This window comes from Colletes gigas, unplaced genomic scaffold (genome assembly GCF_013123115.1).
Source record: "Colletes gigas isolate AHSC1104 unplaced genomic scaffold, ASM1312311v1 Colletes_gigas_Sc00011, whole genome shotgun sequence".
NCBI classification, from domain to species: Eukaryota; Metazoa; Arthropoda; class Insecta; order Hymenoptera; family Colletidae; genus Colletes; species Colletes gigas.
In genome coordinates this window covers 4,908,603-4,934,540 of record NW_025106640.1, presented here as the reverse complement: position 1 = coordinate 4,934,540, position 25,938 = coordinate 4,908,603, and the positions used below count along the sequence as shown (strand labels likewise).

The window sequence follows — 25,938 nt, the reverse complement described above, 5'->3', positions numbered from 1 at the left end:
CTGTGACGGAATAATAGCAACGATCCATTTCGAATCGCGAGACACAGCGTACGAATAATGGAAGTTCTCGAAACGGCTTCATTATATCAAACAGCTCGAGCATCGACATCGATCTCTACCGAAATCCGCGAGCAAATATTCATAAATCGCGGGTAGAAATCGAACCAAACACTCGAAGACGTATCACGTTTTCAAAGGACGCTCCGCCATCGACTACGAACGCGGTCACAGTGTTATTGGATCGTTTGTTTCACGGATCGGAGGAAATGAGAAGTAAGAAGCTGTTCGAATCGCGGGATGCGCGCGTAAATCGCGATATATCGACTCGCAGGGAGAGCTTTTCCTGTTTTCCTACGTGTAGTTTGCATGGCCTGGTGTTCAAAACAGGATGCTGGGCGATAGGTACGACGGAGGTTCCCGGACGAGAACGAACTGGAGCAATTCCTGTTCTCCCGAAAGAAGAAAACAGTCGATTCTGGAGATTGGCCGCGGGGGAACGGTTTGTACGAGTCGACGAAACAACGACAAAGACCCACCAAATGGAATCAATCCCTACCCGTCGTAACGACGATTGCTTTCTGTCCGAGCACAGTAATCCCTCGCTTAAACGACGAATTTCAGCGCGGGACTCAAGACAGTGGACCCTCCATCGCATCGATCGACAAAAATCATCGACTATTATGGAATATTTCCACCGAAACACGTCCTTTGACACCTTTGAATTTTTTTTAATATCACATTGTCAAAACAACAAAATGACCCATTCGTAATTTTTAATAAAAATTGTCCAAAATTTATTCGATCCAATTTTCTATAAGAGAATAAATGAACACTTATTTCCAATGCATTTCGTTTCAATTTCTTCGATATAAATAAATACACTATAATTGTAATTCTGGTGTTAAAGATAGAATTAAAATTTTAAGAGGCGTTTTAAGATCTACGAAGTACTTTTTCTTTGGGAAGAAGTTTAAAGGCCTTCGTTGGACCATTATTGGTGCTTCTCCCTTAATCGGAGCAATCGTCGAGGAAAAAATCGAGGAAGAATAATTTCCGGACCCGTTTAAGCGAGTTTTGCACCTAACGATCCGTTCGAGGATCACTGGAAGGCACCAAGGACGAGGTACGACCGCACCTGGGGAATCCATTGGCTCTCGTCCTTCCATTTTTTCCACGGTTCTCGTCAAATTTACGTACACGGGCGGTTCCGTTGGGAAACGGGACGGGTCTGGCGTAAAAAAGGGAGGCTAATCTTATTTGGAAGCAAGGATCTCTGTTCGAACACGCCTCTTGAAAGCATTCCCCGATCCTTCGTGATACGCGAGTGACCGGAAACGGAGTAACGTTCGATTTATCGGTGGGTTTCGAGGCTGAATCGAGCGGAGCAAAGTCGATTTTGAATAAAAGATGATGAACCCCGATAGCGGTTGCTTGATAAACCTTCACGGTCGACTTCGAACACACCCTAGATGACGCCTGAATTTATTCATGCGCGTGTCCTTTCTCTGGGCTCGTTTGAATGCGAGTATTTTCAATATTACGCGTGAAACTGCTTACGTTTTCCAAAGGATTCGCGAGGACTCTGAATAAAAATGCAGAGAAAAGAAGAGATTTCAGCGAATTTTGTAAAAATGGAGGTCCAAGGGTCGTTGAATCTCGAGTTTAAAAATGACCTGGTATCGAAATTATCGAGATTTCAATATTGCGTGAGGTATGACGCGTGCAAAGTTTTCGGGATTCTGGTCCCTCGCGATGATTAATATTCCATGAACTCGAACGGGAAATCGAGGGGGGGGGAGGACTCCTTAACTCGGCTAACTACTCGCCCAAAGGTATAGATCATTCAAAAGTTTCCGGTCGCGTGCGTGTCGACGAAAATTCGTAGCAAAAATGCTGGGGGAGAAAGGGGGTTCTCGATTTCACGGAGAGGTCGAAATTTCGATCGTCGATGCGGACGAGGGAATGAAATTTTTATCGTCGATCCTCGAAAGTTCGAACAACCACTTGTCTGACATCGTATCGTCCTCCTCCACTTTCGGCCCGGCGGACTATGCGTTGACCTACATCACTGGCTCCGCTCTGAAAACTCGGTTTATACTACTGACGACGCGGTGGGCTTTGGGATAAGGTTCCCTTGTTCGCGACAGCCTTGATAAATAGTTGAAATTCATACAACAACGCTCGAAACTGCGTTAAACAATAATTCAAGGAGTTTGGCGCAGATATTAAGTCCGCAATGTTTTCAGGTTTCTTGGCTCGATTAATTTATTTACCTGTACCGTGGAAATGTACAATGCAATGGGAATAAATGTTTATTCTCTTATTTGCAAAGACCCAGTCGAGTGAATGTGTAACAATTTTTGGTTAATATTCGTATCGTATGATGAAAATAAAAAAGTGTTAAACAATTCTTCCAAGATCAACGAGGGGTTCTCGATCGATTTGAACGCGAACGTTCGAAAAATGAAAAGGGAATGTTTAAGAAACAAGAGCATCGCGGAACATTGGGTGAAAATATTCCGTGGATAGAGAACAAGCGCCGCGAGCGAAGTTAATAATATGCAAACGATGAGCTCTGCTCGACGTGCAACCTTATTAAAGAACGCGATCTCGAGAGCGTCGCCTCGAGTATCTAATTTTCTAACAGCGCGAGAATGTTCCCGGGAACAGCCTCGAGAACGAAAAAAGACACCAGCCTGGGCTTTCGATCGAGAACTTTACTGCAACACGCTGCTAATAAACCGTCGAACGCGAGAGAGCTTTGCGGGGGTGAACTAAAAGACCTTCGAAACAGAGGATAGGGAACACTCGACTTTGAGCTCCTCGCCAACAAAGTAGCAAACAAAGGGCTTTCTGTTTCGACGCTCAAAATTAAGGGAAAAGGAGAAATTTGCGATGATCTGTCTCATCAGCGTGTAACCCATAGGGGTTGTTATTTATTTCGAAAATTATAGAGCAACTGAGGCGTTTGTTGTGCGCGAGAAAATATGAAACAGAGTTCTTTCCGCTCGTTTTGGTTCACCCAGAAAATATCGAGGGCAGGGAAAAAATGAACGATAATTTTTAAAATTTTGCTCGCTTTTCGCGAGCGGATGGGAGGCTGAGAGAAAAAATACGCGTATAAAATCAGCGAAATCCAGGTTTGAAAGGGTCAAGTGGAAATAAAGGAGTCAAGTTTGACGGATCGGTCCCGTCCCCGTGGCCATTTGCAATCCGGCGTAACGGACGGTGCTTTGTTCTCGAATCACGCGAGAACCGAGATTACGAATTCCGGGGATGTAATTTGCCTCCCGGGGGGGGCAAGAAAGGTCACGTGAATTCTTCCGTGCGGAAAAGCGCGAAGAAAGTCGTCGCCCGGGAAACAAGGGAAGGCAGCCGGGGGAACGAAAATCGCGGAACAAAGGGGCGAATTTTCATTCGCGTCCGCGCCCGGAGCGGAACGAGCAAGACTCCGGGATTACAATTTGTAATCAGCGTCAATTTTCGACGACAACTTGACCGACTTTCCGGGGCAACCCAAGGGCCATCGATCCGCCTCTATTTATAAACATTTCTCATTATTCGGGTCAAGTCCATGCTTCCTCGGACGCTCGCGAACAAACAATCCTTTCCAAACGACACAAATAAATTTCAACGCGCCTTTTATTCGTCGAGCACGCTAAGATTACTTTAATGCACACTGGTTTGATCAATTTTTAAAATATGGCTCGCTAATTTGCATTCATTCACGCTCAAATTCTGTACACACTAAAACTGATATAATTGAACAATCATTAGAAGGTCTAAAATTATCCTTGCAACGTATTCTAAATTAATTAATTTAGTAAGGGATAATATTTGACTATGTAAAATCCACATTTGTAATTCCTTACATATCTTTTGTACTAAAGGGTTAATAAATGAATAATAATACAAATTACATTAAATCGTACGTTAAGGGATTAATTCGAAGCATAATAGTGTTCGAACGACTTGAACTAATGTCCCCTGTGATTCGTCGTTATCGTCCCACAGTTCAACCCAAAGTTAGTTCGATCACAGATAGTAAACAAAAATCGTTATTACCTATAGTATTTACACCACTGTAAATATAACGTATTTGGTAGGCCATTTTAACTTTAATAAAATATAAATACTTCTGTGAAATGTTTGGATAATCGAATACACTGTTTACGGAGAAAAGCGTTGAAGGATTTAAATTTCTCGAGGAAAGCTCGAGGAAAGCTCGTGTCGATGTGTATTCTGAAACGAAAGATCCGACCAAATCTCTCGTTTCTCTCGCGGAGACCCCACCCCACCGGTGAATTAATGCAATTTACCCAGACACGGAGAGGGTTTAAAGTCGACCGCGCCTCGTCGCGGTTAAACGCGAAGAGTCGTTATAATCTCGTTTCGACTCGTAGACAATGTTAAACCGCGCGTTCAGCCGCTGAAGAAGAGAATCTCGGGCGTCTCCGAGACGAATTCAAACCGCGTGCCTGTATGCACTCGAGGTTTTATTCCTCGCGGGAGAGAGAGAAAGAGAGAGGAAGCGTAAAAGATCGCGGTGCCTTCGTGTATGGCCGCGAGCTCGTAAACCCGTGGATCTTTTTAAGTTCTCCGGGCCAGCGCGAACGTTAAATCGCCTTACGACGGTCGTGCTGCATCCAAGTTGAAAGCTAGTTCTAATTCGATCCATAATTCATAACAATTTCGCGGGGCCACTGGCCGTAAATTGCCTTTGAAACCTGCGAGAAGGCTCCAAGCTTTGAAAACTGACGAAAAATTCTAACGAATTCTGCTTACTCGGTGACTTTTTTATAGTCTGATCCTCTGGAAATGGGTTGGTGAAATTTCATACCCGAGAAAATATATTTACCATTTATTTTACGCTTTACGAACGTTGATACTTGCAACAGTGTGCTCAAAAACGAAATTGTTCGCGCTCTGAGGCAAGGGTTCAGAGTTTTTTAATACCAAGGGTAGCGAAGGGTAGTATTTTACCTTGATTTAACGCGTTGCTTGTTTCGCGGGGGAAGATTAAATTTCTATCTTGTTTCGTAGAAGCCGATCGTTCCTGAACTCGGCGAACGAGTTAAATCCAACAGCCAGACAATTTAAAAGATAAGTAAACACACTTCGGGGTTTGTAAATAGCTCGCTTCTGTACACAGTACAGTGTCTACGGAGCTCTTCAGTCATCGTTCCCGGGAAAGGAGCGTACGTTCACCACTCGGTAATAAGGACGCATAAATACCAGAGGAATTCCAACAATTTTCCGCGCAAGCGAACTCTGTCCTCGAAATCCTCCGAATCGAGAGGTCAGAGAAATCGAACGACCCACAATGAGCTTCGATATTCGTGCAAAACATTAGACACGGTATAATAAATTCACGTTTCTTTACGAGAATAAAATTGTAAAGCCTTTACAGCTGACTATACGTTGTTACAATTATTTATAATTACGAGACGCCAGAAATTCTCTGGTGCAGAGTTCGTCGTCAGCGAATATTCCGCTCCGTGGCGTCGAGAAACACTCAGGTCACTGAGCCTACAAACTGCTCGATCCACTGATCGCGAGCATGATCGTCCCCTCCCCTCTTCGATGCTCCGCGGTTGATATTGGATTCGGAATAACTAGCCACCTCGTCGTTATCCCCATAAAGGAACGAGTCTAAGAGACCAAGCCAGACTCTAATTGGCGTAAGAAAGTTTCCCCTTGGGTCATTCTTACCGCTGAAGTCTAATACAACTCCACCAGGGACGTGACCCACGCTGCAGATTAACAGACTGTTAACCTTTTAACTTCCGTCCTCGAGCATACTCGGTAACAATATTATTACAGACGCCAAGGAGAACTTCTTTGCTCTTCTGGACAACCGTTTACAACTTTTTAATCCTCTCAAATACATAAATTTGTTGGTCTGGGAGATCCTCGTATAACTATGATCCATGATAGGTCCAAAAGGCAGTGTCGTTTAAAAATAAAATTGAAAAAGAGAAACGAGAGCAACATTGACGCGTTTCCTGCGTCTCTCTTTGTTATCTGAAAAGTACCGCGAAGAAGTTTCTCGTTAATGGACCGCCGGGTTCGTAAATATCCTGTCGAAAGCTGGCGCGCACGAAGCCCCTCGAAAACACCGAATTACTGGGAGAAACGGAATTTCCCTAGGAACTCGGGGAATTCGAAAGAGCTTCTATCCGGCTCTCGCGACAGAATCTTCCACGAACGTCTCGGGTTAAAAGCAAACTCCTTGGGCTCTTGGCATTTTGGCGTTTCCGATCGATTCGAGCGATTGACGATCAAGATCCCCGAGAATGTTTCCCTGTTCGTCGATCGTCGTAGAGAAACGATCCTCGCGATAACAACGCGCTTTCCGAAATCTTCCGGCGGCTCTGAACCGCGCAGAACGGCGGATTTAATCCGAATTAACCAATTGCGCCGGAAATCGATTCACCGACGCGTGTGATTCGAAACGAGCCGTAATTCGAAAACACGAGCCTTCGATAGTCTCGATAAATTTGTACGCGATTGTTTATCAGTAATTTGTCGGATTTTTGGTGCTAAGATCGTTTTCGTATTTCACGCGACAAATTAGATCGCTGTCTCGGGCTCTCACCGTCCTGTGTAACCCAAAACGGATTTTGAACCGAGGGATCCGCAAACAGGAGGAAACACTGATCACAGGAAGTGTCCTTTCTTGTTCGAAAGTGTACGCTGCTCCTCGGAAGGGAACAGCGTTTACATTAAACGCATCTGTACAGCGGCCAGGAGAATATCGATCTCGTAATTCAACCACGGTTTCTCCGTGTACACCGGTAAAAATCGGGAAGCTTGGATGGGAATCGTAAAACTGTTGTTTCAGGGGAGCAACAAGCACGCAATAACGGAAAATGATTCTTTGGGGGGGAAACTTGTTGCGGAAACGCGGTATGTTTTGACTTTACGATAACTGAAAATGTCCATACTCGAGGTACACCGCGGAGTAATATAATTCTCGTGCACGCGTTGCAAAAGCATCGTTGGTAAACACTGTGCTTGCTGCTGCACACCTAAGACAACAATTTTATGGTACAACCTTCCTCCGGCTTCGAGGACCACAGTTTCTTGCAGGGACTTTGTTGTGAAAATTATGGGATAACAATTCTATTTACAAATAACGTTGGTAAATTTTTGAGCAAATAAGTGGAATAGCACAAATTTGGATTCTGAACTTACCCTTGCAATAACAATATTTCCAATGTATTTTTTCAACCCATTTTTCTGGGACTCTAGAGCACCACTAATACGCATTGCTTGCACTTTGAAACATTAAAATCCTCCCATCCGTTCAGAAATGATGATTTTTTAAACATACGCGTGAAATTTCAGGGGAATGAATCAATGTATGGTCAGATATTTAGAATTTTTTTTCTCGAAAGTGGATAGGATTTCGGGGATATGTGTATTCACCAAAAATGATTGTAATTGACCCCCGCAACTGAAAATAATTTTTTCAGAACGATTTGAAATTTTTCTTTTTCGTCGAAAAATTTAGGCACCCCCGTCGATTCTTCTTAATAATTTGTTTTCGATTTTTAATAAAGTTGTTTGACGCTGTACGGAAAAGTTGTTTAATACTTTTTTGTAGGTATCTATGAGCTCTACTTCACGAATAAATTTCATTGAAATATATTCACTATTGTGGGAGTTATGGTCGTTTGAAAATTGGACCAGTTTTATGGGGTTTTTCTCACTTCACGGGGTTAAGGAACAACTTTTCCAATATTTTTGGAATTTCTACACATTCTCCACTAAAATACGCGTCGTTTGCATTTTTAAAAATCAAAATCCTCCAATCGGTTCATGAGTTATGACGTTTCAAACATACGCATGAAATTTCAGTGAAACATATCAACGTATGGTCAGACATTTCAGTAAGGAATTTTTTTCTCGAAAGTGCGTAGGATTTTGGGGGTATGTCTATTCACCAAAACTGATTGCAATCGACCCCTGCAACTAAAAATAATTTTTCTAGAATGATTCGAAATTTTTTAATTTTGCCGAAAAATTCGTCAACCTTCCTGAATTTTTTTCTCAAAAGTGCAAGGGATTTCGAGGGTATGTCTATTCACGAAAAATGATTGTAATCGACCCTCGGAACTATAAATAATTTTTTTAGAACCATTTGAAATTTTTTAATTTCGCCGAGAAATTCGTCAACCTTTCTGAATTTTTTTCTCATAAGTGCGTAGAATTTCGGGGATATGTTTCTTCACCAATATTAATTGTAATCGATCCACGCAGCTAGAAATAATTTTTTTAGAACGATTTGAAAATTTTAATTTCGTCGAAAAATTTTCCGGACGGTATGGAACTTTAAACGTTGATAACTGTTTAACAAAGCGGTAATTAAGGAATTGGTATTCTTGATTTTTGTCTTATTTTGGCCTCTAGAATCTCCCATCAAAATTTTTCCCAAAGGATAATTAAAAAATACACATTAAAAGCCTCGAGAAATAGAATTAGGGAAACAGGAACTTCGTAGAGGATTGTCTCAACCCCAAAAACTGAATACAATAATTCCTATCTAACGTATTTCTTATATTTTTGCATATCAAGTGAATTCTGTAATTTGTTGAGAATTAAGTCTAGTTATCGATAAGAAAAAAAAGGGAGGAAATTCGTGGGAGGTCTGAACGAGGAGAGAACGATCGCCAGTCGACAACCAAGTCAGAGGAGACCCGACATACGATTTCCGGTGATTCATGCGAAGGTTTACAAACTGCCCTATACCCGGGGGCGCGTGCATACACGGCTGTCTACATCTGGATACGTCGCGAGTCGAGCAACGGCCGCTTTCTCTTGGGGTAGGTCGTCGTGAAAGGGGTCGTTGAAATTTCCGGTTCTATAGTCGGCAAACTCGCGCACCAAAAGCCGCCTCCAGGTATATTTCCCTGCAGTGTGTCCAGTTCTAGTATGCTTTCTGCATAATGAGAGGCGTGGCGGGGGTGGCTAGGAGGACCGTCCTTGGGGGAGGGAGGAGAGAATTGAAATCCCGTACTCCGTGCACCGGAAGCAGTCCCCTCTAATCGATGACGAGCGAGTAATAGGCTGCCCTTCGTCGCGCTTATACGAAACGCTCCCATTCACGCCAGACAAAGCTTCCACCTACGCTCGAGCGTTAGTTAACGCGATCGAAACCTCGCTTTCCTAACGACAAAGATCCTGAGGGACGCTTTGACGCAAATTTCACTCGCGTACGACGCGTACAAATCATCGACACGCGAACTCCTACGTTTCGTTCGGGCGATTATAAATTTAACGATGCATTGGTTAAAATTATCTATTCATTTTATAATCAAAATTGTTGGAAATTTGGCAAATTTAAATTTCAGAATGAGAGGACATTTATTTCCATTTAATTATTCGTTTCTTTGGTACGAATAAATACACCATAATTGACGATAGCTCCAGCGTTGAATCGATAAAGTCGAGAACTAGTTTTTAAACTCTAGATTGATCAAAATGACCCATTCGTGATTTCTAATGAAAATTGATGCAAATTTATTCGACTGGATTTTTGCAAATTTGCGAATGAATGAACATTTATTTTTTTGGTTTACAAATTATTAAACACTGGAAATTTTTGTATTCTACAGCGTTTCGTAGGAGTCCACCGTATCCCGACTAATTTGATTAGATTAAGAATAGAATGAGACTGTCTTTGCGTGGAATAATCAACGCGAAAGCAGCTGGGGTAAATTCAAGGGGGAAAAATCTCGGGCAACGCTAGTGAAAGGACACGCACGGGTTTCGCCGCGCTTTTTTTCGTGAATTATCGTGCGAACCGCCCCCGTTACTCAATGTCGCCGATGGGAACCCGAGCCGCGATAAATAAACCCCGCGAATTTGGCAGTCGCGTTCCCTCGCGAACGAATTGCCCTCGGTTTTCCCGAAACTTTCCCCTCGGACTCGATACGCTCGTTCGTTTCCGCATTGTGTAATTACCCAAAGACGAACAGAACTTTTTTTAAAACCCACCATTTGAAGAAAGAACTTTTTCTCTTTCGAAAATGATCATTTACCAGACATAAAGAGAAAAGAATCAAAGTATTGTGGAAACGAATAAATCTCTGATAAAAATTGCTTTTGGTATATTAGTTCCTTACCGCCCTGATAATTCCAGTTCTCCAGTCTGGCGTACTTTGCTCGTACTATATCCGATTAATTGACCGAAACGCGGCGAGTTTCATAGCGAGGAACGAAATTAATTGACGGTGGGGGGCTTAAGGTCATCGCGGAACCAACCCACGCCCACGCAGTTTCGTTACTCCGTGGACTTCCGGCCAAATATCGCGCAAAGCGAGCCTCGAAACGCGGGACACGTTCTCCCGGGGCAGCGATGTCCACGAAATTATTTTTCCTGGCAAAATAACAGTCGACCCGTTGAATTTTCAAAACGCTTCGAAACAACGTGAAAAAGCAATCCTCTGCAAATTTATTCCACGTGATGAAAATTCCTTGTAGCGTGCGCTTAAAAATAAATAGAGTCGAATGTCACGAACCCCCTTTCGAAAAAGGAGTTTCTTTCTCCTGCCTTTGTCGAGGAAAGGTAGAAGTTTGTAAAATGAAAACGTTCGAGATCTTTTTGGCGCGTCGTGTGCCGGGCAATCGGGTTGCATCGGAGTTTTTGAGTGGCATTATACGGGGAAAGCATGGACGATTAAACCCCCGCCCGTATAAATAGCCTCGTCAAACGTCGAGGTCGATCGACCCAGAAACGCCAGAAAGGTAATTGAGAGGTTCTAGCCAAGCACGGGGCGAATAATAGATCGAGCCGGCCGGCTCTCGATCCTTTGCGGTCAGAAACGGATGGAGCGTTGTTTGATCTTTCGCGCGGTTCCGACAGACGCGACATTTGCATTTCCATTACGATACTGGTAATTTCCATTACCACAAATCAGTCGATCGAGGGTTTAGCCAGCGCTAACCGCGCTGTTTTCCTTCGTCGCGGCCTGTTACGAAACACCGCTGACATTCGACGAGGGGAAATTAATGCCCGCGACATTCGTACGCAGAAAATTTTCATTTGAAGTCCATTCGATTCTAAAGTCGATTTTATTCAGTAACCAAACCTTTCTATTGGTTTGTGAAATAATTGACGAGATCACACAATTGTATATTTACGACACTTTATGTACAAAAAGAGACGTGTTCGTTTCAACTGCTGACAGAAGACTGTACAGAGAATTCTACGACGTGTACAACCTAGATGGCACCAATGCAATGTCTATCATGCTCGAATTTCCATATTTCAACAATTTCGATCGTGTAACATATAGAAAACTCTTTTACAAAATTGTTTTACGAAGCTTCGAAATTAATTTACTGGAAATGACGTTGAAAAATCTTGAAACTTTTAACAAGACGTCGAAGTTGTTAACAACGACAGAAATTGACTTTTCGCGCGATCCTCGATACCGTGTTATTTATTTATTTATTCATGGGATTAAATACTCATTGATACAAGATAAACTGGAATACAAAATTGAAAAATACGAAGTAGGAGACTGACTGAGAACAATTACAAGGAGATGACAAATAAAGAACATTTAAATAATAGAATTGAATGGTTAAAAACATCGATCGATGGAATGCATAAGGCTTCTTGCATTTTAAACGTTCAGTGACCGTCCACAATGTCTTGACTAAAACTTTCGACTGAACTTGCTTGCTGGAGGGGGGAAATTTAAGAGACTTTGTAAGGAAATCCTGAAATTTGAAACGATTCATTCCCCATAAAAAGTTTCGAGAGTTTCGGTCCGTTTTATCGAGTCCGATTGAAGGTTTCATGGTCGAAAGTTCGTCTCGGTATAAGTATTTCCGAATTTGACTGACTGACGTTGATTCGATAAACGTCGACGGTGGAAAACATTTTCGTGCGAGAAACCCTCCCCTTTCCCGTCCATCATAATCACTGTATTTGCTCGCCCGACACCTTCGATCGGGCACTCTTTTATTAAATGCCCCGAGCGTTATTGTTTTCGTTTAATATCGGCATTCTACCCGAAAATTAAAATAAATACGGATATTGTTTCGCCGTGAAAATTGTAACGAATTGTAATTCTACCCATTTCGAAATCTCATTCGAAATTGATTGCATCGTTCGATAGCCGTGCGTTATATTTAACTAATTATCTTGATGATACACTAATGGGGGCTTCATGTTTATCGAATAAATACGATCAAACTTTGAACTGTAAAATTGCAAATATGAAGTAATTGCATCTACAAAATTCGATAGAAGATTACTGACTCTATCGAATTTCTATTGATACCTGAAACGATTGTAGAACTTTCCAGGAATACGAAACGAAGGAAAGATCTCTCATAGAACACTAAAAAATTATTGTACACTTCAAAAACTGTGTATTTTGTTTACCTAATTATTTTGTACATTAATGAGGCTTCTCGTTTATCGAATAAATACAGTCAAACTTGAAACTTTGAAGTTCCAAATATGAAATAATTGCATCACCAAAATTCGATCGAATTCCTTATTACTTGTTCGAAACGATTGGAGAATTTTCGAGGAAAACGAGACGAAAGAACGAAGTTGACCGTAGCCTAATTAATATCGTTGCTCGGCTCGCCACTCGAGGAGGCCGCGCAGCGACACGGAACGCGGAAGCTTCGCGGATGGTGCATTCAGCTTTCGGTTCAATTGCCACTTGGCGCGAAACTCGCGCGGAAACGAGACATTCTGGCCCGTTATCTGAATCTCCACGACACCGGTGTGTTACGCGGGACAAAGCATCACGCCCGCCGAGCGTGCAGAATTCGACGCCGAAAGCGTCTTCGAATTTCCATCTTTGACGCGCCCCACGAGCCCGTGGAAAACGCTCCTCCCAGGATCTCGTCATCGAGATTCGCGTTTCGCGTTTGTTCAACGGATGCTGGCCGAGAACAATGCCCGCGACGCTCGAATACGCAGGATTTCTCGCGTTATTTCTTCGACGAACACGGCCAATCTCCTTGTCTTCCCTTTCGTCCTCACTCTCGAACGTTTTAAACGATCGAACGATCGTATTCGATACGGGTTGCAGAGTTCGTTCAACTCTTTAAGCGCTCGAATATCCTTTCTAAGGATACGCGAAGAAATTTAGAAATAAATAAAGAAATGTGACTCTTGACCTTTTTCCCCCAGGAAATCCTGACTTGTGTGGTTGTTCCCCCCGTAAAAATAAGGAACTGATAACATTGAGCTGGTAATCACCGTTGCCTCGATCGAGAAACAGGACAAAATTTTCTTGGGACAGTTTCGTTAACGAGCAAGGGTTGAAAACTGGGTGGAACTCGGGGACAAGATCACGTTCGGGGACACGAACTTTCTCCATTGTTTTTGCAAGGGATCCCCTCGCATGTCGGGAATCCCCGTCTGTTTTTGCCGGGACTATTCGCGAGACCGACGGAAATAAAAAGGATCGACGAGGTCGAAGAAAGATGTACCACCCGCCCGGTGGAGAAGTCGCGACTCTTTTCTCGATAGGTGCAATAAAAGTTGATGTTCCGCGGAGACTACGTCTGCTCGTTGCAAAGGAAAACACTGGGAATCCTCTATAAAATTTCTAGTCATTCTTTTCACCGTCCACGGGCACGGGACGTAAAATATCGTAGAAATAGAAGGAGGATCAAAAGATTCAATTTCTGGAACGCGCACCTCCAATGGGATCGTCGTAGGAAAAGTCGCAATCCTTTTCTCGATAGGTACAATAAAAGTTCGTGTTGCAACGAGGTCGGCGGTCGAAAGGGGAATTTCAATAGGAATTCTTTACGAACTTAAACCCCGAGGTCACGGTGGGGGAGGGTCAAAATTGAAAAATAAATCCAATTAGCAACAATTTCGACTTTTGAAATTTTCCCATGTATTATATATCGAGTAAACGCGTTAAACTCGCGGAGGAGAGAGCCTTTTGCTTGTGTTTCTCGCTTAAAAATTAAGAAATCTCCAAGTTCGAGATGCAGCCTGCAAGTTTTAAAAATGTACGCGAAAGTTTCGCCGCGGGATGCAACGAAAATGGTAAGTAAATTGATTTCGAGAGGATCGGACCTGGACGGAAGCTTTTAGGATCGTTAAAGAAACGTGGGAAATTTACAAAATAGCCGACGGTACGCGTGCCGTGCAAGTTCGATGCAGTTCCGAGGGGCAGTCTCGCCTCGCCCCCGCGCGTAATTTCTCCTGTAATTTCGAGATAGTATCAACATAGTACCTGGCTGCCTGGATACGCCTCATTGTAGTTTGATGTAGGTCAATGGGGGGGTCCGTCTCGAAATTTCAAGCTGCAAATTCCGTGCCGCGGTACTGACCTTAATCAACTTCGGGACGAGATTAACGGATCAGATTACCGTAATTCCGGTTAACAGGCAAAATGTTCCGAATTCTATTAACGGTTCCCATCTACCATCGATTTCGCGTAATCGCCTTACCGGGCGGAATTTTACGAAGAAAACGCGTCCGATGGGAACATTAAACAAATATTACCTGTTTCCCTCCAAACTTTATCGGATCACGAGGAAACAAAATACGAAACTTAAAATCGATGTTAAAATAAAACCAGGTGTTTTATTATGGATTCTTCGTCGCGAAAAGAAGCATTTGAAGACACGACAGGCTGCAATTCACGATTTCCGTGTTACTAAATTCGCTATAAAACTTCAAACCTGATGAATCCGGAATCAATTTTGTTTGGATCGTGATCATAAACCTTTATGGAATCTAATGACACGAAAACGATCACTGAGACTCACCCTGAAGCATAAAAAAATCGTTAACGAAGTCGAATAATCGTGAAGACCATCGCTGAATTATTGGCTATTTTCAAATATGAATAATCATACAAATATATACGAGGAAAAAGTAAAAACCGTTCGAAAGTGTAGTATATACTTGTCTGAGAAGCTTCCATAATGGAGAAGTTTATACAACTTCTTTGGAACATAAAAATTGCTAATAAGCGAACAGTGTTTCAGGGAATAGTTAAGGTAGAAAAGGGTGCCATAAAAATCTCTCAACTTTCGACGAAGCACAGCTTGCGAGTGCACAGATGGAAAGAAAGAGTGTTGATACGATGTTCCTTGTATATTCGACCATCTCAGGCAGCAAAAATATCGTAATTCACGCAAAATTGTTAAGATCGTCTTACGGCCGACTTTTCGTGGCAAATACCCCACTGTGCGTCGAAAGGAAGAAACCGTTGAATTATAGGAACGGTAAAGGGCGGGAGTTTTTTCCATAAAGGGCGAGGAACGACTGAGTGCGCGGTACTTAATCGCCATTGTGAGATTTCTCGAGTGCGCTTCACCGTGAAGGATCCCTCTCTATCTAAGGTTGAAAGATACCCTCGTCGGTTTCTGGGCATTCTGCAACCCTTTGTGATCCGGTGACCTTTCTTCCAGGGCCGCGGGAACACAATGGAAAGCAACGTTAAAGGTACTTGAATAAAGAAAGCGCGGATTGTTTCGTCGGGTAGCATCTTGCCACGGAATATTTGCCGCTTTTCGAGCCCGAAGTAAGACGATTTCGCGAAACAACCATCACCCCCGACTTTTTTCAACCCCCCTGGGGAGCCCGGTGGTTACCCTTAAACTAACAGTTGCTTTGTCTTCGCCCGTCGAAACGAAATTTACATTATTCAAATTACTTTTGTTCCGCCGACTCGCCGGTACGTCGAAACTCTTTACTTTGCGTTCGATTAATTACGAATTCCGCCAAAGTACCCTCGATCGAATTCTTCTAAGGTTCCAAGAGCTTTGGGGAGGGGCGCGATTGCGGGAGAAAACTACGACTCTTAAATTATGTGCTTCGTTTTTCGAGAATCGCACTCGACGCGTCGAACGACCCCGGAACACGGTTAATTTTGCGCGCGCTAAATAATCGAGCACCCAATTTTCAGGGTTTCCAACCGTAGGGACATATTAAATTAAGTTATGCTCTGCGATATTGGGTATCCTCGACGTTTCTCGATCGATCTTGACACGTGAAGTTTACTCGTTTCGAAATATTTGCAAAGTAGAGAACGCAGAAAAATAGAAAAAAGAGATTAGATTGAGATATGGGTTCATTGAATCTCTAAATTTGAATCTTTCTCTATAAACTACGATATTAACTGGATTTTCAAAAAATTCATAAGAACGATCGACTTTCGTCCAAAGCGTTGAATTCGCGAGAATTACCGGATACCCGAATCCGGGGGACGATCCTTTGCTTTTTCATTTTCTCCGCGGCCAGACAAAAGAGGAACGGACAGGACGAAGAGGCGCGGGAACTTTGTATTCCCGTTCTCTTCGAGTGGAATAAAAAGTTTTCGAGAAAAAAAAAAAGAAAGGGGGAGGAAAAAGTTGAGAAGTATTCGCGAAGGTCGTGTCTTACTGATTTCCCCGGGGGTGTAATCCATCTCGGTTCGTACCCCCTTCGCCCTGTGCTCGGGGTTCCGTTCGTGATTCAACGAGGGATCGGAATTATGATCGTCCGCGTTCGCGATCCCGCACGGAAACGTAATTAACGGCCGATGAAAGGGCGACGGGCGTTTTCCATTTTCCGAAGAAAAACAGACCGAAAAGTTCCATTCCACGACGGCACCCGGTGATCCATAAATGGGTTAACCAAGGCTTATCTTTCCAATTTATCCTCGAACCCGGTGATTATTTGTTCCAAATTATTCCCGTATGCATGGAACTCGAAAAACAATTCAAGAAATATGCAACGAATGTTTGTCCTATCGGTGAAGATAAAGAAAGGTTTCCCCTTTTGGCGCAAAATCGAATCGAAACGCTTGACAAAAGTATCAGAAATCTAAGAGTGTCTTTCGAGCCGATAATAGGCAACCAGGAATTAATCGTTCGGTTCTCTCACTGCAGTAGGTCGTCGTCTATTCTCAATTTATGCTAAAAGCAAAAGTGCATCGGGCGGCATAGACCGTGGGGCAGCATTCGTTCCTCGCTTCTGTGCCGCAAGATTCAATTAAAAAGTGCTTGAATAAAATTCCCGGCGTTACCGAACGGCCATTAAGGATCGCCTTTTTCCACGGACCAGCTCCGAGAATCCCTTCCAATTCGCCGGCGAAACGTTCAATACAATTAGAGCGCTCGTTATTTGCCGAACGATTTAAAAAGGCTCCAATTACTTCGAAAAGAAAGCTCGATAAGTTATTCCGCAAGACATCTCACGGCGAATTCGTCCTCCCAATAAAGATCGTTCGGTGAGCGGACCATTCGCGTTCGAATTCGCGAAAATGGAACGGTCCGGCTATAAACAATGGATGCGGGCCGGAGAGTCGCCCTATTATTTTCTGGTGATCGATCTTCTTCCCGCTGACCGGATAAGGGCCTGGGATATCGCGTTTTTAAAGACTCGTAGAGCCAACGGGACCCCTATGTTTCTCGCGACTAGATCCAAAGGACGAACGAACAATTCAAGCGACTCTGTTGTAAGAAATCTATGTCTCCGTTTGATTAATTTTGTTTCATTGCGTGTACGAAAGTATTACGTATTATCAGGTTCTTTGAAAGCGTAACAAGAACAGTTACTAAATATTGTTTGTTACGTCACGTGGATCGATCCACCCGCGTACGTTACGCAACAGTTCCAAGATTTTCATACTCGTTGGCTGCGTAGAAAAAACTCGCTGAGACGGCGAAATCGAAGTCGTTCGATCGACTAGAAGGCACGTTAAGGTCAGAAACGACGACGTTCGAACTTTCTCTGGCGTTCTTCGACTGTTCAATGAGTTCGAAGAACAATGATTTATCGCCAGTCACGCTACGAAATCAGAAGCTTCTTACCTCGTTATCGAGCGATATTCTTTGATTCCAACACGTCCTGGAAAAATAAAAATGATCGTATCAAAGCTTGTTTTCGAGATGCAAATAAAACGTATCGATTCTTATCCCCCGGATCGCGTATTCGTTTTGTGGATCGTGTGCTCGCGCATTAAACGAAGTTTTCTTCTTCGCGAGGGAGCGTGTATAGGGTTCCCGTTTCCTCGACTCTTTTTATTCAACGATTTTCGACGCGCCAAACACCACGGCGGCCGCATTGTCGCGCATTATTATCGCCGCGAGCTGGCTCGAAAGCTCGCGCGCTGGATACGAGCAGAGGAAAGCTCTCCGGATAACTTTGGACGACACTGCCTATTGTTCCACCGTTGAGACTTAACGGAGGCACAACGGAAAGCCTCGCAGCTTGACGAGTCAAAGAAACACGGACGATGATTAAGGGAACAGAAAGACCCGGGCCAAATGGTCCACTATTCGTCCATGGCCGTTTTGGAAATCGTACAAATCTCCCAAAATCAGACCACTTAAAACACTGTATCTCGTTTCAAACAACGAAAAATATAACATCAACCACCACTGATTAAAATTTTTTTTCTTATTTTATTAAATACTATTTCTGTAAAAGATTATCAGTAATTTGAATTGGAATTGCAATTTGAAAAATACGATGAAAAATATACTATCAAGCACAATTTTTTTCTTTTGTTTTAAAGTACTATTGTTAATTGGATTTGAACTATTTTTAAAAAGTATATCTTGAAGTTACGGAAGATGATTTTTATAAGGGGTGTTTACGAATATTTCTGTAAAAGATTACGGATAATTTAAATTAAAATTTCACTTTAAAATAATTTTTCCAAGTGTATATTCGGTATTGTAGAAACTTGTTAACGCGTGCTCCGATGCCGTGCGTAGTAATTAGATTAATTATCCCAGCAGATAACAAAGAAGTAAAAGGTTGGAAGAGCTCGTGACGGGGATATTAAAAGCGACTGGACGCGAATAAATTCTTCGTAATTAAATGGTCGGCGTGTATTCAGGATCGCGGAAGGAGCCGGTGCCACCGAAAGAAACGCATTAATTAATCACGGGGGCAGACGAGAAGGAGACGAGCGGCGAAAGCCACCGCGGCTAAGTGAAAAGCAAACGGAAAGCACAGTTCATTCGACTCGCGGTTGACGAGTATTTGCGAAAGACAATAAAGGAGAATCGAGTGAAACGGGAGCGCCACAAGTGCCTTTCTTCGAGTGCCCCGATGTACCTGAGGATTTCGGTTCGAGCCGGGGACTTAGCGAAGAAAGAATAAGAATCGAAAGAAACCAGACGCCCGTGGAAACCGTCTGTCGGACTGTTCTTTCCAATAAAAAAGATTTCACGTACGATCTTACTCGATCTATTTCCCTCCGGGGGAACGAAAATTTCGCTGAAACGCGACACATTGACCGTTGGAAAATTATTATATTAGATCTATTCTTCGAGCGTCACTCTCCGATTTTATTGAAAATTAATTAACTTGACTGCTTAAATAACGTTCCATTAACGGTTCGTATCTCGAACCGTTGTAAATTGGAGTTAGTGCATCAACAAACGGTCCATACAACGATGAACGTAAAAAATTCAAGACCGATGAAAGCAGCGTCGGAACGTACTAGAACGGTTTACTGCCGGGCAAGTTTTATTCCCGAATAACGAATAAAAATTTTAGATACGTTCCGTACGTCGCGTCGATCGGGTTTTAATTTACGGGATTGAATCTGAAATCTTTATTCGTCGTTTCCAAAAACCAGAATACAAATACCAATGTTTTAAAGTTAACAAGACGCGAGGTTCGAACCTCAACGTTCGAAGGGAAATTATTTCCGGGGGAAAGTCCCAAGAAAATGTGAAAATAAAGGATATCGATTTTTTTTTGTGCCCGTCAAGGTGGTAGTCCCTCTTAACGCGAGGCACGCGCGAGTCCCCGAAGCGCGGCAATTTAATTGCAACGTTTCTCGACGGGGATTACCCGCCGAAAGGATTTACCGAGACGAGCGGCGCCAGGGGTTAATTGACCCACTGTGTTTGTTAATATCGCGAACGCGGGGAGAAAACGTGAAAAGAAAAAAAAACGCTCGAAGCCAGAGGGCGGAGACCCAGGCGGAAATTTGCCAAAGAATATGTCCGTTAAGAGGACGAATAACGTTTTACGATCACTGATACCCCGTCATGGGAGCCCCTGGAAACGAAATAAAATTTTCAAGATACGAACGGACTCGTGGAACCAATGAGGCGAACGTCGAGCGACTGTTTTCATAGAAGAGTCGCGCGTAGCTTCGTCGTTTCGTTTATTTCGGCGAATGGAAGAATGTTATGATGCAGACCTAAACGGAATTTTGTAAAATAGAGACAGAGACCCGAAATAAACGATTGTTTCACTCTACTATCATAATATTAAGAGTTTTCAGCCAGAACTGACCAACAAATGGATTGTTTTTGACACAATGCGTGTCTCCGTTTAAACGAAAAAAGAATGATCAATCGAGAATGTCGATCAAAAAATCGAGAAAAAATTATTATTGCACGAGGTGTTTTAAGTCTGAGAAGTTAAATGAATCTAGGAGGCCACACAGTCGATCCGATGTTTACCAGCGTGTCGAGACAGCAAATACAAGAGTAGACTGGCTTTGTACGACCGAAAAGGAGCAGGAAAATTTAATTGGCCTGCGGGAGGGCGTTTCACGCGGAGGCAACTCGTGTCGACGATTAAAACTTTCGCAGCGCGGAACACTGCAGCTTTAATTCCTCGAAAATCATCCGCGAGCAGCCAAAAACTAGTCCATGTTATCAGGTCGTTTCGCGTGTCTCTGCATTTTGGCCATTTAAAACCCAATATGTCCATACGAAACCAATAAAAGATACGTAAGTCGAATATAAATTAAATTAAAGATCCCAGATCAGCCTTAACTGTGATTTGTCCATTGGGAAAAATTTACGTATCATTTTTCTGGCCACCACTCGTCGGAAGTATATTTAAATTGCGAATGTTCGATATCGTAAAGATTAATTTAGATTCCGTTTAAACATCCCTGTGGATTTCGGTCCCAATCTTCTCGCTGTTCGGAACGATTTAAATCCGATAGATGGCTGTAATTGGTTAATCAGCGCAGAGGGGAATTTCCTGGGAATTAGAGACATTTTTCATCCTCCGTTGGACAATCGTGCCAGGTTCAATCGCTCCTCGAACCGATCGATCGACCAAGGACAAATGACAGGTCCTCGGCAGCCGGACACTCGAAACATCTCGTGTTTGTCCGGGAGGCAATGGTTAGGTTTACATTAGGACCACTTCCGCCCAATTGATTAGTCTCAATCGGTTTACCCCCGACATTGGCCATCCCCGATGACCGCTTTTATCGATCTCGCCGTTGGAAAACGGTTCGCGCCAGTTCCATCCGTTGGAAACGTCGAAACGAATGCGACTTCTGTCCGTACGTTCCCCGCAATCGATTCCCAATTATCGCAATTTACCAAAAGTGAAACATCCTACTCTATGACCTTAATTTGAATTCAATCAAATTTTTGTTCGACTTTGTTCAAATCGAAGCCACCAACGTGACATCGCGTTCCCAAACCATTTTCCATTTTTCTCGATACGTTTCCATCATACATTGTGTCACAGTCCGGGCGTTACGATCTGGAGTTATGGCTGAGTACAAACATAAAATAGGAAATATCTCGTAAAGTGCAACGTTTTCAATAGCCATACCTTACCAATTTCATACGCAGAACGACGAGAAAAATCCTTTTGTATGGAAAAAAAAAACCAAAATTGTCGTCGAGAGGGATGAATTTTTCGTGGTTAAACGAGAGGCTACTTTGGCTAACGCTATTTGCGTGTACATTAAACTCCGCGGAGAGTCGATCAGGGCGGACGCGCGTGAAATTTACCGATAGCAGCTACGAAAATTAATTACCGCGTTCGATGCTTCTATCCGTAACTGCATGGCGTCGTGTATGATAATTACAATAACACCGCTTATGAATTCGCGCTCGTCATCGATCTTGCCGTACAACCGGGATCCGTTGCCACCGCCTACGCTTATCCCATTACATTTTACAGAGTTCCAACGAAGATACAAATATTCGTTGAAACAATGTCTCAATTGCTATGTGCAAGAAAAAATCTAAGGACCTACAGATGTAATGCTCTTCGAGTCATCTACCTTTATCTGCGATATTATTCGACAATTATTATTCATTCTATGGTCTCAATTTTTGGGGCCAGAAGTTTGTCAAAATGCTAGGTTCGTCCGGACCCGCTATCGCTACGTTTTCTGGTCTCGATGTTTCATTGTTCGTACAAAGTTCTCGATGTTTGCTCCGGCGAAACTCAGACCAGCTTTCCTTATCAACTCGTTTCTCCCGTGGCAGATCCGGGACGCGTGCACGTACCGGTCCCCGGAAAATTCATAAAGTTTACCCCGGCCGCCGTATCCTATTAATATACAGACAAGCACGCCGCGTAACCACTTCGATCGTCTCTCTCGTAACTTCGACCTCTGAACTCCCGGGGCAAAGTGCATTAACCAGATGAAACGGAATTCGCGAGCATAACCCTTCAATCTATCCGGGCTCTTGCCCTTATCGCGTTCGTTGGCGCGCAAACGCCCCCGGTTCCGGCTCGCTGCGATGCATTTTCCGCTCGTCCCCGCTGTCTTTCCCGACATGGTCCAAAATTAAATTTACTCCCGCACGGCAGACATAATCGCGGCACTCGAAACAAGCAGATCAGATTTACGGAGCCTCGAGGATCCCATTTAGAACGAGCCAAAGTCCGGGATTGTGAAGTCGTACACCCCGGAGCTCATTTGGTTCCCGGTATTCGGAGAATCGTGCTTGGAATTTGTATGTTTTGATCGGGTAACTATAATTTTACGGTCGGCCCGGCTCGTCGCGGATTTATTGCGTTTTCGATGGAAAATTGAATACGGAACTGCACGGGGGTTGGAAAGGGGGAGGCTCGAAGCGCGGAAAATAGAACAAAGTTCCAAACTCTCGGGTGCCTCGTCGCCGCCAGCAACATCGCCGCAATAAGTCAACCCCTGGATTCTTCGATGCAAATTTTTAAACGGGATAATAAATATCCCCGGGCGTCTACGTGACCCGTCTACGAAACGAGCAGCCGTCCAACAAGCGGGCGACCATCCTTCGACCAATCTTGTCACTCGTTCGTTCCCATCTTTTGTCCTACCCTCTTTCTTTCGCCGTTCCGTGTCCCGCTGACTCCCTTTCTCCCCCCTTTCCGCCCTTTTTATTCCCGCCGTCTTCTGGGCTTTCTTCCTCCCCTCGACCAACCCCGCGACACTCGCTGAATTTTAATCCCCCCGGCGCCCCCGACGCGCGATTGTTAAATTATCGCGACTTTTCTCGCGGTTATTTCTCACCAGAATCCTCGACTCGCGAACCGTACTTCTTTCCGCGATTCTTATTATTTTTTCAAATTAACGCACGCTCGAAGGAAACTCTAAACTCCTATTGTCAGAAATTGCTTGCCTATCCGTTGGACATTTTTTCTGGGACGTTGCCTTTAAATTTATGCACCTTATTGTCCAACTCCACGATTACAGGGTAAAAATTCTCTGCAGAAAATCACCTCCACGAAAATCAATCGAACCGTCGAAATTATTTAGCCGCGCCTGGCGCGTCCGATATTTTCCTTTCGCTTCCCCCGGTGGCGTAACAACGGGCAGTTGTTTATAGAAAAAATACGTTTCGCGTTCACTGTACGCGGAATGAAATTAACCATCTTGAATTTCAGCCCCGCCGTCTGGCAAAGTTTCCCTCGCGTTTCTTTTTTTCCCACCCTCGCCGACGAGAATAACGAGGCGAATGTTAATCCGAAAATTGCCGATCTCGACACCTTCGTCTCTTTGCTTTGCCACGGCCGGCGTCGCGTACCTCGCGTCAGCTTTATTTCCCCGCTAGGACATTCGAGGATCTCGAATATTTTCCTTTCCGCGAACGATTGAATATGGATTCCGTCCGCTGAATATTCGATTGGATTTTGCGTAACTCGCAAGATATACTCGTGATCTCTTCTAGTTTGTTCGTCCTCCGCGATCACGACAGGCGTTCATCGGTATTCATGAAACAGCGAATCGAATTAACCCCGTACCCAAACGTTCTTCTTTTCGCCGTGTCGTTGCCTCCTCTCCGCGTTCATCTTTTTTTTTTTATTCAAACAACGAAACGTTAATCCCCCCCCCCCGGGGATTATTTGGTTCGTTTCAAAATGTATTTTACATACTTTGTTAAACGAGCGAATCCCGGGAACTTACGCGACTAATTCGTTCGCGTAAATCCAAACGTATAGAGAGTCTCTCCGTAAATATCCGCCTTGTTTACGAAAACATTCAGCGCAACGAAATTACAATATTTCTCGTGTTACGTACAACGGGCGGAATAAATTACTTCTCGAGCTTACTTTTTAACGAACGGCTAATTTTTTTTAATGGAATTCTATATGCTAACCGTGAAAATTAATTTAACTACTTTAACGACCGTGGTATTATCGCGCGTAACTGAATCTCCTTCGTCGCGAAAACGATGCTCTTTCGTGGAAAGAAAAAAATCGTAAAAAGTTTTATTCGATCGCAATAGGTGAATATATTTCTTGTGTTATTTTTAACCTTTCGAAGATTCGAAATTCCTTTCCCAGGGAGAAGTTTTACCACCGACCGCGATTACCACGTACAACCGTTGCATAGAAAATTTTTAATCTGCTTCTTCCCCCGGGATTTCTACTTTTATTCCTTCCTCGAACAACTTCACCGATGTTTCAGCGCGCTCCGCCCCCTCGTCGCTTGAATTTTTATCGTCTCATCCGTGCCTCGTCGAGTTCGCAAACAAAGTTCCATTATATTAAAGGCGCGACGTGAACAAAAAATTACTTTAACCGTTCCATTATTTTTCTATTTCGCCGTGGAAACTAAGAAACATTCCTTTATCTCGGTTCCTATTACGTAGCTGCGTTTCGAGTTAATCCCGCCCCCTTATCTTTTAATTGCCCGGATCGCAACGATGAATCTTAATTGCCATCGCTGGCTATTTAATCGTTGGAATACCCCCGTATTCGAAGCTACGAGGTGAATTCTCGTTATACAGTTTCTCGTTACGAAAACACCCCCATTAACACCCTCCAGCGATCGACGCGCAAAAGTGTCTCGGGATCTACGTTTCGACGAAGCCTGGACGCTAAATAGAGGCTCTGTGTCGGATCTAAGTTAATTCTAGCTGTATTATCCGCCGGCTTTAGAGACCGTATTGCGATCCCGGGCAAAGCTTTGCTTTCCCGTGCCCTGAGCGACTCTTTGTATTAAGCCGGACTTAGAGCCAGATATTGTCTTGCTTGTCGATACATCCGGCATCACGAAATTGCTGTTTCGGTCTCCGTTAAGCGCTATCGATACGTACGATCGCGATTGCGTGGATCGATCCCCTCGATCGCGTGGACATTTTCGAAACAATTAAAATACGACGAGGAGGCGAGAAAATACACCTGGCACGATGGAAATCTAATTCTGGTACGTTCGAAAGTAGAGAAGGTTGTGAGATTACAAATTTCCAAGATAAATATAAACGCAAGACGAATCGTCAAAAATGTAAACAAACCTGCTCGTGCTCATGGCATCGCGTAAATTGTACTCAAAAGATACAAAAATAAGAACAATTGAGCTCCTCAAAGTACCATTAGTGACTTAAAACTACCAAGAAGGATGACAGAAGACTACGTAAAATTGTGAAGAATATGAGAAGAGCCACCTTCTACGTTGTCTTCGAAAATAAATGAAAGTTCGTGTTATTTTGTAGTTAATTACTTCCTACAAAACTCCTCTACACATACTTAATGTTTTAATTGTCTTAATCACATACAATAACATTTTACAATCACGAAACACGGCAGCTTTGATCGTAAACTTTCTGCCAGGGGTTGTAGTTAGTAAATATTCGAAGCCTTCGTGTTCCTCCCGTTTCGTTTTAATCGCTCGATTCCACCTGTTTGCAAAGACGCCGTTTAAGGGACGTCTCGTTGCAAAGACGAGGAAATAATCGGATCTCGAGCGCCAACGGGGACGGGGTTTCGTCAGCGTTGCTCCCTTTAGT

At 43.4% G+C, this 25,938-nt stretch overlaps 1 long non-coding RNA gene across 1 annotated transcript in view; it reads right to left on the bottom strand.

Annotated features, from left to right (window-relative positions):
• Positions 1–25,938, bottom strand: part of LOC122398280 — a 110,074-nt gene that overhangs the window by 14,567 nt on the left and 69,569 nt on the right. The window contains exon 3 of the long non-coding RNA XR_006259178.1: positions 17,803–17,839. This is a non-coding gene — a long non-coding RNA (uncharacterized LOC122398280). The remainder of the gene's footprint in view (positions 1–17,802; positions 17,840–25,938) is intronic.